This window comes from Brienomyrus brachyistius, unplaced genomic scaffold (genome assembly GCF_023856365.1).
Source record: "Brienomyrus brachyistius isolate T26 unplaced genomic scaffold, BBRACH_0.4 scaffold44, whole genome shotgun sequence".
In the NCBI taxonomy this organism is placed as follows: Eukaryota; Metazoa; Chordata; class Actinopteri; order Osteoglossiformes; family Mormyridae; genus Brienomyrus; species Brienomyrus brachyistius.
The window spans coordinates 857598-869205 of record NW_026042319.1 but is presented as its reverse complement, the minus strand read 5'-3'; the positions used below and the strand labels follow the sequence as shown (position 1 = coordinate 869205).

At 41.9% G+C, this 11608-nt stretch overlaps 1 long non-coding RNA gene across 1 annotated transcript in view; it reads left to right on the top strand.

Annotated features, from left to right (window-relative positions):
- The first annotated feature begins 1236 nt into the window (after window positions 1–1236).
- LOC125723006 (uncharacterized) overlaps window positions 1237–11608 on the top strand; it is a 30043-nt gene continuing 19671 nt past the window's right edge. Inside the window, exons 1-2 of the long non-coding RNA XR_007386704.1 lie at window positions 1237–1282; window positions 1405–1486. This is a non-coding gene — a long non-coding RNA (uncharacterized LOC125723006). The remainder of the gene's footprint in view (window positions 1283–1404; window positions 1487–11608) is intronic.

Genomic DNA, 11608 nt, shown 5'->3' with positions numbered 1-11608 from the left:
CCTAAGCATGCGGAAGATGATCAATGGATGGATATTTGACACTGTAAAATAATTTCCATTAAAGTTTCAAGTGTGATTTTTTTCAGAGAGAGATGTTTTCCACTGTAATAACCAAACATATATATGATTAATCAATACATGCCAAGCCAATAAGCAAAGGTGGGTAGTTCAGGTCCAGAGAGTAAAAATCCAGACCAAGATTTTGTTTCAACCAACTAATTGAGTACTCTGTCACTCTTTATATTCAACTGGTTGGTTGAAACAAAATCGTGGTCTGGATTTTTACTCTCTGGGCCTGAATTACCAGCCTCTGCCAATAGCTTTTCATGAATCAATAATCCTGTAGAAAAGTTTGGGGCTTCATGGTGACTCAGCGTGGCTGCAGATGGCTACTGAAATGGTCGCCAATGAAACTAGATTTTTTATTTTGCAACTAGTTTTTTTTTTCATTCAAGTCGCCAATGCCGACTGCCTCTCACAGTCCAAGAAAAAAATCAAATAGGAACTATTAAGGCAAGAAACGTGGCCGCGTTTAATTAAGTGCACTGCTAACCCGCATCTGATTTTCCTGCTACATTATCACGTGGTTACAGTGCGGCTGCAGAGCAGTGTTGATAGACTGCGCAGCTTTTGTCGCTGCGCTGGAAGTGCTTCGCGGCATCTGGAAGCTTGTTACAGGGAATATGGAGCCCCAGAAGGGGCATGGAGGGAAAAAAAAACTGTGGCTGGAAAAAAAGGTGTCCGCAATACTTTACCGTCATCATTAACTGCACTGTGTCCGTTTAAAGTACAAAAGATAGAATTTATTTAAGGACTAATAAGTATAAACCTAAACGAAACGGACATGTCCGGTAACGTGTGTCTTAATCATTAAACTGGAGGGTACGATGCACACCGTGTAACTTGCATATATTACGTGTTTTTATACGTATTTACTAAAGATTGCACTGTGGTCATTCACTGCAAGTGGGTTACTGAACGTGAAATGCATTGAAAAACATTATAAACATTGAAAGATACTACAGTTAGAAAACTGCATACAGAGCTAACTTTGGTTTAAGGTTTAAACTCGAGCCCGCTTTCTAATATATTTCATTATAGATCCGCATATATCCCCACATACGTCACCAAGTAAGAAAAGCAGGAAGGTATGCCCGAAAGTCTTAAGTGTTAACCTTAGCTATGACACCGCGGTAAAGTTTGCTGTATATTCACTTTTCCGGCAGGAGTATATTGCAACAAAATCAAGCAACACCCCTTGGTTTTCCAGATTTTTTTACGGGTGAATTTTAATTAATATATTTCCGTGTTTGTGTGTGCACCGCACGTTCAATAGCCCAGCTGTCTTGCTTACATATTGCATATATTTCTGTGTCATTTATGTTATTATGTATAAAAATGCAGAAGGCAATAGCAGGCAGATCAGAGAGCTCAGACAGGAGAAAGAAAAGGCGGTGTGAGGCAGAGCGGAGACAAAATGTGCAATGTAAGTATTTTTTATTTATTTCACGTTTGGCATGTGATGGAGATTATGGCTCAAAAAAGAATTTGGCTCCTAAATATTTTGGGTTTAGGAGCCAATAGCTTCTAAAGTTTTTTTTTTTTTTCTTTGGAGTCCTGCTCAGTGAGCGCTGTTATTGGTTTGCAGTTTAACGAACGTGGGTTTGAATCGGTCTCTGTTGTAGCTCGATGTGTTTTAAATGTGTCTTTCTTTCTACTACCTGCCTGATTTCTGTTTTTCTGAGACGTGCTGATCAGTCTGTAGTGCCCTTCGTGTATGACTGCGTGAGGTGATATATGTGGGAGAGTTTTGCGATTAATGACTATGCCATCTAGGGCGTACCTCACCTGGCCCTCCTCTTACTCCTGTGTGTTTTGGATCACTGTAACCCTAATTGATTGAGCAAATTGATATTAGATTTGATTAATTTTACTATTGCTAAAATAATTGTTCTAGCAAATTAAATGTATTTGTCTTCATTCATTTTTCCCCATGACAATTTTCTACAATCTGTGCATTAATGCAGTTTAAATGAAGCTTGGGTCCCCGTAGTTGATATCGAAATGCATTTTTCAACTTAATTCAAATGGAAATTGAAGCTGAGCAAACATGTGGGACAACAATGTGGCAATGCTGAAACAAAACACAGATAATTTATTTTGCAGTAACCTGTTTGCTGCATTAATGCAACAATTATGTCTGCTTAATTGCGTCCGCAGGAGCTCGGTACCTGGCGGGCGGTGAGCTGAGACTGGCAGCTTCTCCGCGTAAGCTATTCCCAAACCTGCCGTAAAACCGACTGACCGGAACGTGTTTCCTCTCATCTCTGAAAATGTACAACCGCCCCCCCCCCCCCCCCGCTGCGATACTCTAACAAATGAGTCTAGCCAGAGTCTGAGTGCCTACTGAGTTGGAGGCTTGAACAGGTAACGGCAGGCTACCATATGCTGGGTGTGCGGTGGCCCCCGCCCATGAGCATGCTGGGAGAACATATCCAACAAGTTTGGCGTACACTCTTAGTGATCTGATTGGCTGGGAGATCCAGGGAAACAATTACATCACCCTTGACATGAATATGACAACTGCTAAGTATGAGTGTGGATTTCAAGACAAGTCAGATCCTCAAATTTTTTTGCCTACATCTACAGTTTTCTAATATTTATATGGTATAATAAACATGAATTATCTGAACAAGCTTCAAAGAAACATGTCACAAGCACTTTCTGTCCAACACAAAGCAGATATGCTCAAACTCAGAGGGATTCCTTAGGTACTTCTTGTGTCTTATGTTCCCCTGGCTGCTATTTACCTTTTACCTCCACACCTACTGCCCACCACATGCAGATGCATGCAAAACTGACACAAGCGGTACAATGCAACATGCATGATACACGGTCAGCATTCGGTTAGAGTTGGACTAACCAGCCCTTATGGTTTTACACACCTATGAGTGTAAAAAAGGAAGGAGATATTAGTGTTGATATCCTAGGAATATTAAGTACTGAAGATCTGCTGTACCTGTGAGAAGGTTTAGTCCTCATTTTTGTTTATATACACTGACCTTCATAAAGATAGAGGGAGCATGGTGCAGGGGGCTTATGGGTAATATCCCAGATGCACTGGGCTACTGTAACTGGAACTTCTGCTCAGGTGGGTGTCAGTGGTGTAGTGGGGCTGCTTATTATCTGGACGGATGTTTCTTGCCTCCCTTGGCACCGTACCTGAGTCAGCAGTGCACAGGGGATTCACCGCTGCAGGATAACGTAGCTGGCCAGAGCCGTGGGTAAGTCTTTCAGCCAGATTTCTAAAAGAGGGCTGCGGTTATGAGACTCCCCATCTCACGGGGATGGAATGGCTGCAGTGGCATGCGATCAGAAACAAAGGCAGGATGCGGCGTGGCATGAGCGTGTGTTTTGGGATTAGGCTGGCACGCCGCTCTTCTGGGCTGCGGCCCCCAGTTGAAGCTCTTTTTGGTTGTAGGAGCATAGTTCACGCTTCTGTGGTTTAGGAAGGCTCTGCGGACACCGAGAAGAAGCTGCCCACTCCTGCAGCAGCGATGGCCGCAGCTGAGTGGCAGAGTGCTGGCACCGTCTGAATCTAGGGCTAAAAGGCCCCCCCCCGGGGGGCTGGGGGGAGGGGAGGCGAGTGGCATGTCCCAGCGCTGCTGGACGGATCTGTGTGTTGGCTCCAGGCCTTGATGCTTCTGCCAAATCCAGCTCCACTGGGATGTGCGTGCGTGCGTGTGTGTGTGCGTGTGTGTGTGTGTGCGCATTTGTAGTGGGGGGGCATGCAGAACCAGCTGGAGGTGTGGCACATGCCGGTGATCGGCCTTCCTCCTCTAGTCAGTCGCCTCAGCACCTCTCCATTTCATCCATTGCCGCCTCCCTTCCTATAAGCCGTCAGTAACGACTCAAAATATCTGAGATTTGCTGTGTCGCCCTTCAGTTGACAGCACTTGGAGCTGAATGCATCTCTTGGTCCCGCGGTACTCTTTATTTAGACTTATATCTTACACCCCATCCATGCTTGTCGGCATTTACATTAAGCTACTATTAACGCTGCTGTGGCTAATTAGCAATGCAGCGAATATAATAAGACTCACTGTGTAGAACGGCATTCAAATCAATTTCTTTGCATTCTAGGTCTATTTTTGCACTGTCAACTGGAAGCCAGATGACTTTTTAATATTCTTTTAAAAAGATGTTTAATACAGGGATTAAACAGTTGATAACGTTTGTGTGCTCAAACATGTCAAAAAGATGTGTGCGTGGGTCATGTATATATTACATTGTGGGGACCCCACAATTTGATAGAAGCGTGTTATTTTAACATTGTGGGGACCATTTTTTCAGTCACACACAAACGTGTGTGTGTATTGTAGCTGTCCTTTGAAAATGGATATATTGCCAAAAATCCATTATTTCAGGAATACGAAAAAAAGCATTTTCTCAAAATTCTACTATTCAAAGTAAAAGAACATAATGATACCCTTGGTACCACAAAGACAAACCTACCTTTACACCGCAGTGAGTGAGGTTTGTTTTAAAGGGGTGAATATGAGGTAAATATTTCAGTGTCAACGAGATGCAAACTAATCTCTCTTTATATTTGCAGTTAAAAATGATGTTTGTTAGCTAGCTATTAACACAGATTAATATTAGCGATACAAAGTAATCTGTCCAAAATGACCATCACAAATACAAATCTTAACCAGAACAAACATAAATATCAGATAAATGGGTAACTTCATAAAACATGAGCTTTTCTTTGGTCAGTTAGATCTCAAACACTATCAGTTGCAGAATGGGTGTATCTTATCTATAGTTAAAAGGGTAGTACTTTACTTGAGGGATCACAAATACTTAGTAACTCAGTTACTACTGAAGAACAAATCATGAACAAATATAGTAGCTACTTGAGATTTTTGATGATGAACCAACATGTCAGTATTTTACTTGCGTTATTCATTACTTGTCTCTTCAGTAGTTCCTTCAGTAGCTCACAAATGTTTACAGAATCAACAGATATAGTAAAAAACACAGTGATTGCTTGAGACAAAATATGTCACAATTTGTTAATGATTAATAAACATGAGATAAGTATGGAACTAAGACTTAGTTTGTGATTAATTAATACATAACTCATAACATAATACTACATTATTGTTAATCATTACTGTAAAAGGTCACTATCGCCAAAAAGTTGACTTACATGGTTTTCATCGGACAGTGACGATATGAATGACTGTGAAGAGATATGTAATATCCCACAAATTCACGATTGTGTGTGGGGATGTGTAATATGCCACTAATTCACGACTGTGTGCAGGGATGTGTAATATCCCACAAATTCACGATTGTGTGTGGGGATGTGTAATATGCCACTAATTCACGACTGTGTGTGGGGATGTGTAATATTCCACAAATTTACAACTGTGTGCAGGGATGTGTAATATCCCACAAATTCATGACTGTGTGCAGGGATGTTTAAAATCCCACAAATCCACGACTGTGTATGGTTATGTGTAATATCCCACAAATTCACGACTGTGTGTGGGGATGTGTAGTATCCCACAAATTCACGACTGTGTGTGGGGATGTGTAGTATCCCACAAATTCACGACTGTGTGTGGGGATGTGTAGTATCCCACAAATTCACGACTGTGTGCGGGGATGTGTAATACCCCACAAATTCAGGACTGTGTGCGGGGATGTGTAATGTCCTGCAAATTCACGACTACGTGCGGGGATGTGTAGGATCCCGCAAATTCACGACTGTGTGCGGGGATGTGTAGTATCCCACAAATTCACGACTGTGTGCGGGGATGTGTAATACCCCACAAATTCAGGACTACGTGCAGTGATGTGTAATGTCCGGCAAATTCACGACTACGTGCGGGGATGTGTAGGATCCCACAAATTCATTGCATGGCTTATCTGAAATCAAACCACTGATTAAAATGTGCACTGCTGTGCTGGCTCCCCAAACCCTTTATCGCTCAGATTGCTGGGCATTGCTGGCCAATCTGGTGCCACTCGGATTCCTCGCTTTGCTGTCGTGAATTTATGGGGGCGTGAAAGCACGATTTAACTTCCCTTCAGGCATTGCTGGGCTTTACAGTCTCTTCCCTGTTTTTTTTTTATTTTAAGTTCAACCCAGCACTAATAAATTCAGTCTTCCTATCGCAATACAGCTGCCATCCGTTTAACAAGCCCTAACATGGAAACAAACAGAGCTTTTATGGCGATTAATAAAGCGTCATCGTTTAAAGGAATTAGTCAAGGTTTTTAATTTCACAGAAACGGCCTCACAGTTTGTTTCCTCACAGTGATGACTTTCTTCTCCAGATTTCTTCCCAAAGGTCAAATGAGCTACATTAAATATAAATTGATTTTTAAAAAAGGGAGCGTTTCACTGATGTGAGAAATTATTCACAGGCAATTTTAATATCGTTCTTTAAACCCTCCATTTCTGTTCTGTCGTCTGAAAAAACACAAACCAGAAAGTACAGTCTGACATGATGGCAGAAGATAACTAGTGAGTCCTACAGAACGCCAGATAATTTCTAAACCACAAGAAGTGCATTAGCTTAACCTTATGAATACAGTTTAATCACACTGGCTGAGAGTGACAGGATTACAAAATACCACCAACTGGGCTGGTTCAAAGGGCCCCCTTGGTCATTACCCTTATTGCTATTTGATTTTACAACCCATTCGCTGCCTTTTAATAAACTCCTGCTTACCGCCAGTGCCGTATCTCTGGCCTGCATGGGTAAGTCGTTCCAGTACTTCGTGATGTTTTATATTATGGCACTGTCCTGCTTTATATTCTTACAGAGGGCTTTTATCAAAGATTACAATTTGCATTATGCAGCTACCTTCATCTCGATTAAAAAAGAAAAAAAGACAAAACTTAAGGTTGAAAGTCATAACATTTAATTTTTAAGATGCGATTTGTTTTAAGCGCTGTCTGTTCATTAGCATTTCTGAAAGGCTAATTATAAAAGGAGATTAAAATAATTTAAGGCAAGTTGGGCAGTTTGGGAGTCTTACGGACATCCTAGTAGCAGAGAGCGGTATAATTTATGGGCTTGTGTCTGACTGGTGACATTGGATAGGTGACAGGTCTCCTTGAAGAATTCTTGCTCTAAATACACAATAAGGTCGTAAAAATTTGTGTTTTGGGAAAGTTTTTTTCTTTCCCCGTCTATTGTACTTGAAGTGAAAAACACACAGTATGGCAAATACCATAGCATGAGCTTCCCGTTGGGTACCGACACTGTCCACGTGTTTATCTGAGCACTCATGACCTCCGCAAGATGCCGTTATATATGTTTTTAATTCTTCGTTTTCATTGGGGCAAGGAAACCGATCAGCAGAAATCCAGGTCTCGTCAATTGTGCTTTCGGCACAAGCTTGTGAAGGTATTCACACTGCAACAGGTGGTATCAGAGGCGAGACACGACACTTTCGGGCCCCTGGAAACCTCTGCACTTGACCGTATACAGGGACACCGTATGCGGCTCTATCTAGCTGCAGGTAGAAGTTGCTCCTAAGTATCGGCCTGCTGCTGGCTGAATGCTTTGAACCAGCTGGCCCTGATGCTTGATGCCCCCCCTTCCAGCCACAAATGATATATAACCCACTGAAGCCCTGCTTTTTATTCCTTTCTCTTTTGGTTTAGCGGCAAAGTTGTGCTGCATTATGTCAACTTTATTAGACCGCAAGCGCTAATCTTTTCTCTTTGGCCTTTAGTGTGTCTGACTGTGGGGTTAGAGTGGTGGCTCTGAGGCTAACGGATCTGGAAGGTTGCTGGTTTAAATCCCATGATTGCCTGGAGTGATTCTACTCCGTTGGGCCCTTAACCAAGGCCCTTAACCTGCAATTGCTTCATCCTGAGTATGATGTTAATCTACATCCAGCCCTATAAGGAGGTCCTCCAACTGACAGGGAATAACTTGGGGATTGGTGGAAGGATTGGCACTCCAGCCACTGTAAAAACCTCACACTGGTCCATGTGGACTAGTGTGCTGCTGAGGTATCAATCATTGAACTGCACTCAGGTTCTCATCCCTGAGGTGGTTTGTCATGTGGTGGGTGCAGCAACACACTGTAATCAGTGCATGCACCTTACACACTGTAATCAGTGCATGCACCTTACACACTGTAATCAGTGCATGCACCTTACACACTGTAATCAGTGCATGCACCTTACCTCTTTAGTGTGTCAAGTGAGATGACTTATTGCTATGACACGTGGGGAACGTGTGGTGTACTGTGTTATCGACAGTATTCTTTATTCCTAATAAAGATGAACGGAAATAGCATCCTCTACTTACGAACTTTCAACTTACGAACTTTCTAACATACGAACAAAGAGGACTGTAGGTCCAAATTGCGTTCCTTAGGCTCCTGTTTCCTGTCCGCAAAATCAATAGTTTTTTCTACGCATCAATTCCGCCTAGTACGACCTCTGGCCGCTACTCCCGCCGCGCAGCAGCATAGCAGCATCCTAGTTCTCTGTATTTGCGTATACCGTTAAAATGATGTTGAATAATGACTTACGAAAATTTCAAATTACAAACGGTCTCATTCGTAAGTACTGTAGAGGAGCGTCTGTATAAGCATAGGGGATATCGCTGGGGATAGAGGAATCAAATAGACGGTAATTTGATTAGTTCAGTCGCCTTCTTGTAGTAAATAAGTACAACGCTTTTATTGCTCTGTTGCTCTTGACTAGCATGTCAGCTAATTTTATAAAATTAACAGATGTGCAGATCACTGACCTCAGACCAAAAATAGGATGGTGAGTAGTTATTTTTCTGTGCTTGTTACTGGCTGCATCACATTTTTCACTAACTAAAAGGTGATTTAATGCGTTGTTGCCACCAGCATTACCAGCAGTGATACTTAGTGCTAATTTAGATTGGTCACCTAACAGCACCAATCAAAGGGCTCCATGAGGGAATTATAGTTGAAGAATGGAGGGAAAAATGTCCTGATTTATGGCACAGCATCTGCTGTGATCAAACACGGGAAAAATCAGGGACCATCTGTGAAGGTCGAAAGCTAAGCAAGCCTTCGACTCAGATTAATTAAGTGTCTTACAGCCTGGTAGGGTTAAACGCAGTATGCTACTGAAGAAGACAAAAAAAAAACGGAAGACTTGAGCTGGTCAGAAATGTCTTCAACACTTTAATGATGCATGGAAATCTCTCTTATGGATTGTACATGAATATATCTCTATAATTTACTTCCCTCTAATAAAATTTGCTTAGATGTATTCCCTTTCCTGGTCCCTAATTGACTTTAATTTGTCACTGCTGTGCTCTGTAAAACAGACAAAGAGATTTGCAATTAACTTTCTTTCTCGTACCCCTGTGAGAAATTAAGATCTAAATAACTTCTACTCCGGCAGGTTAAGAAGAACTAAATGACAACATCTGTGTAGTGGGGTTTTGCTGAAGAATCATACTGTGTGATACAGAGGATATTCAGCTACCTCCAGATCTCACTCTGTAATTGATGCCTTTTGCCGCTTAATGATTCCTCAATGACAGGTACCGGTTTTGTCGTATAAAACAAAACGGATGACGGCACCTGTGATGGAAAGTCCGATATAATCGGAGCAGAACCAGACTGTTCTGCGATGGTACTAAGAACCATAATTTAGTCAGCAAATAATCTATTAACCTCTCACTTTGAGCCCAGCCCCCCACTTGGGGGAGACTTTGACGATAATCGGGTACGTCTGTATCGCTAACGGACCGGAACGTGGGAGGTTCTGCAGGTGAGCCGGTCCACAGAGATGAAAAATGACCTGTGCTGGATCATCCGACACCCTCCCACATCTCCACATGCTTCTTCGGAGACAGAGCCAGACTCAGAATGAAACTACATAATTAAAAATGGTATACAGGATGCCCATTTCCAAATACTGGGAACAATCAATAATGCAGTACATATGGGTCGACCTGCTGTCGTGAATGACATTAAATGTAAAAGACATTTAGAATATGTTATGATAACAAATTCATCTTTTTTCGGGAGCAAATGCCATATCATCCTCTCCCTGGGTTACGATGGGGGTAAATATCAGCTAAAGGCTAAAATGCGGTTTAATACGGCACAATACACTTAAAACAGAGAAAAAAATATGCGCTTTAATACCGATACAACTTAACTGCGTGAGTCGTTGGCGAGAGTGAGGCATCACATAAGGTAGGTGATGTGTACATCTTGGCAGCAGCCCAACGAATCGTACCTCATACGCTGTTACGTTGCCTGCCAGCGATGCCTGCCAGCGAATCTTAAGATATTTCACGATTTTTAGCGTATCCGAATCTCCGTCAGAAAAATCACAAGTCGGGCCATCATAACTCGTTGTATTTTCAAACAGTTCATTTATCATCTAGTTTTGGAAGTTGGATAAATTTGATATAATTTATTTCAATGAGAGGGGACGAGTGTGAATATGAGACTGATATTAAAAATGGGTGATCTTTTGTTAGCTATAGTGTAAGGTGCAGTATGCATCTTATGGGCTAAGTTTAAGGTTGTACTGCTTGGTTACTCCAGCCTAAAAAAGAAATCACTTTCTGATTAATAAAAACGTCAGGATCCACCAACTTGCAAAGGCGTGGAATTGAAAGCACTTTAGTAAAAGGGGAATAACCAGATATCGCCGTTTTCTAATCCACAAATGTAAAAGTAACATGGCACCAAAAAAGGGCATTTAGTCTCTATAAAATGACTCACTACTGCCCTTCAATTTGGGGCTGATGGGGTGGGATGTGGTGAGAGTCAGACCCTCCCATGACAGAAATGTCTGCTTAATTAATCGGGATGAAGGCACGAGTAATGGCAGCACTCAATTATGGGGGTTGGGGGGGTGGCAGAGATGTACCCCACCCCCCCATTTTGGGCCATCTCTGCAGGTGCGTGATCAATGTCACAGGGAGTTGTCAGTGCACCAGTAATTGCCATGTGTGGAATGCTGTTTGCTGATTGGACGGTCTCCAAACACAAATTCCAGGTTGTAAACTGGGGCAGCTGCAAATAACTAATTGCATATTTTTAAAGAGCTGAAGGTTCTCTGCATTATAGCAGCTATGGAAAATGATTTTTTTTTTTTTTGGTCTGTGTTTCTTAGTGACTTTGGTTTCTCGTTAAGCCAAATAGAAAGGCAGTGATTGTTTCAAAGCTATGACTGAGCACTTTGCATTATCGTATGAGAGCAAAGATGAATTCAGAGCTTAGTGGGAAAAGTCCTTTGCTTAATGTAATTCCTCTCCAACATTACAATGCAATATGCTTCCTGAATGCAGGTAATTACAAATTCAAGTAGCAGTAAGAACTTTAACAGTGTCCAAAAGGATACTGCAGTTCTGTTTGGTTTTCACTCGTCCTTCACGTGAGACATAGATGCACCAAAAATCCATTATTTCAGTAATGCAAGAAATGCATTATCTCAGAAATTACTTTACCAAATAAGTCTGAAGCAATATGATGCGACTCCCTTAGTATCACAAATAAATCCTGCCTTTCCACAGTCGTCAGTAAACGGTTTAATGTTTTAAATGGACTTAGGTGGATTGTTCTCGGT